The 2,771-nt window shown below is 43.5% G+C and overlaps 1 long non-coding RNA gene across 1 annotated transcript; it reads left to right on the forward strand.

Annotated features, from left to right (window-relative positions):
* Window positions 1-874: 874 nt before the first annotated feature.
* LOC123089381 (uncharacterized) lies at window positions 875-1,337 on the forward strand. The gene is made up of 3 exons (XR_006442273.1): window positions 875-931; window positions 1,012-1,056; window positions 1,256-1,337. It is a non-coding gene; the product is annotated as an uncharacterized lncRNA (long non-coding RNA).
* Window positions 1,338-2,771: the final 1,434 nt, after the last annotated feature.

A 2,771-nucleotide genomic window follows, 5' to 3' on the forward strand; every position in this document is an offset into this window, starting at 1 on the left:
TCAGCCTAGATGAGCACCCGCACAAGAAAAATGATCTCGGTGACAGTGTTTGTTTATCACTACAGATAAAACTAATTATATAATGTGTTCCTCTGATTATGTACATGCCATGCCAGACTAACACAATGAAATTAATACGAAGACAAGATTGCTAATCTTTCTAGTTTATATATTCAATTGACTTTCTAAATTAATTACACCAATTATTGTGTTAGTCTGGCATGGCATGTACATAATCAAAGGACCACAATATATAATTAGTTTTATCTGTAGTGATAAACAAACACTATCACCGAGATCATTTTTCTTGTGCGGGTGCTCATCTAGGCTGACATGTTTCCTGATACAAACTCATTCAACCACGTATAGTCTTCACTCCACATCATGTGGTTGATGTTTAGTTCTTGTTATTTTTCAGATGCAACTGGAACCGGCGACCAGCCCTTCCTCACCCTCAGCCTCGACACCACCACTGACGCCTCTAGGAGCAGTGGGGCATCACCGGTGGCGCCGGCAAGGCAATGGTGAGTGCCCTCTCCTCTTTTCCCCTTTTCTGCTTGCCGTGTGCCGTCTATGTTGATTCTCTTATGCTGTGCAGGTTGTGGTTAGGCTTTAGTGCCATGTTCCTCACAGTTGTAGCTGTTGGGGAACACTGCTATGCTCGCTGTCCGGTGGTGGGGTTTGGGCATGCCACTGGTGCTCCTTCGGATTGGCATGGATGCCTCCGCGCTCGGAGTCTGCTGTATCTACGGGTTCCTAGGTTCGTCCCTTTCTCTCTGTGCTAGCCCAGGAAGGCATATTTTTCTTAACTGATCTAGGTGTTAACTGATCCAGGTGTTGTCATATGCTCCAGATTTTATATGGCCCATTGTATAAGATGCAATTTGGATTATTTATCTGGAACAACTATATCATGGAGGTGTTGTTTAAGGTAAATCAAAGCTTGAGATGACAAAGATGAAAAATATGAGAGGACATAAAACTGGCATGTTGACTGTGGTTTGTTTGCAGGTTCCCTTGCTAATTTTATCTTAAGCTGCAGTTCTGCATCTTTGGGTAAGATAATCTGTCTAGTGCTTTTTGCCATACAATAGCAAGCAAATTCATTTGCATTTGCAGCTATGGACGAACCCTTCTTTTTGTTCTCATGTTAGTGTTAGAGCAGCTGCATTTCCCTGTTGTGGGTGACTTATTTACTGAGTTTGTGCTTCAATTTGGTTTAGATTTCCTCCATTGACTTGCTCTTCTTGTGTAGTTCAACGCTGCATCGCTCAGTTCGTTTGCTTGGTTCCTTTGCTCGGTGCAGGAGGTTAGGAGACCATCAACCGTAAGGAGGAGGAATAAAAAGAAGTTCAGAAGCCAAGGACCATCTTCAACCTGATTTTAGGCATCCTCAAGTAAAGGTAAAACTTTAGATTTGAGGGCACCAACAATTTATTACCTGAATAAAAAAAGGTTCTTTGCTTGAATATATGTATCTCTCTGGTACATGTCGAGGAAGGGAAAAGAGGACCCTAAGGTTTTTAATATCATCTTATGGTTGCTTCGAGGCCACAGTTGAGTGAGAGAGAGAAAGAGAGGGAGGGAGGGAGGTTTTCAGTGTGTTCCTGACTATTTCAGTTTTGTCAGCAAGATGGACTCTCTTGACTCTTTTACATCAGAGTAGTGACTAATACATCATATTGTTTCTCACGAAGTAAAAACTAAAGTCCGTGTATATGCGTTGGATGCAAGCAATTGTTTTGCTTCCTGTACTTCTTTTGAAATACCAAAAGCTTGATCAGTATCTGAGATAGGTACCACGTGTCAAGGCGCGCTTTCGATCTTGCCTGCGGTAGTTATTACCTTCAACGGATACCATAGGTGTTGCTACTTTTTTGCTAACATGAATGTCCTTTGTATCAAACACAATCAACTAGATTATTTGTATGATTACCTGTTGAGAAAATCTGAGAGTGTTCTTTATGTAGAAGCTTGAGGTGGCACAAAGGTCAATAGGCGACATTTCAGTAGAGCTTGATCCTCTGGATTCTCCTGAACTGAAGCTTACTGATAAAATAGAGCTTTCTATGCTTGAAAGGGTTCTGCCAATTTACAAGACCCATATGCGTCTCTCTCTGCAAGTTGCCTATTTAGCATTCCAAATTTGAGTCAACTATCATACTAGAGAAGCGGCGGCGGATATTTATTCATGTTGGATTTGTACAGTTATGGAATTGTTGATTCAAGCTTTAAAATCCACTCCCTCTAGTGCTCCTCGCACGCATGTGTGCTCCTCCCTCCTCCTCCTCATCGGGACCAGGCAGGCGAAGGAGGAGTGCGGGCCACAGAGATGACATGGTGACCGAGATTATTGTGGCGCCGTTGCCGTTCCTTTGGACGCGGTAGAAGGTGCGCTGGCATTAGAGAGAGGAGAGGAGGTCCAGCCATCTGCGGTGCTGTCGCCACCGTCCACAACAAGATGCTCATCCTGCTGCTCCACAACATGGCATTGTGCAGCTTGCAGAGGCAGACTTCGGGTTGGCATGGTCGTGCTCCCTCCTCCTAGCTTTTCCGCTTCAGGTAACCCACATCTTGGTGCCCTACTCCAGTTTTCTTAAGTGGTTGTAGTTATGTCATAGCCTGCAACTATAGCATAGATTTGAGTGACTGGATTGTTGTGCAGACTAGAATGTGAAAGTTGTTTGTTTGCAGTGGGTTCGGATCCACATTTGGTTCTGATACTCAAGTTGGTAGTGTACACATAACATTTGTACACATCTCTTTTCAGC

This window comes from Triticum aestivum, chromosome 4B, assembly GCF_018294505.1.
Source record: "Triticum aestivum cultivar Chinese Spring chromosome 4B, IWGSC CS RefSeq v2.1, whole genome shotgun sequence".
Lineage (NCBI taxonomy): Eukaryota > Viridiplantae > Streptophyta > Magnoliopsida > Poales > Poaceae > Triticum > Triticum aestivum.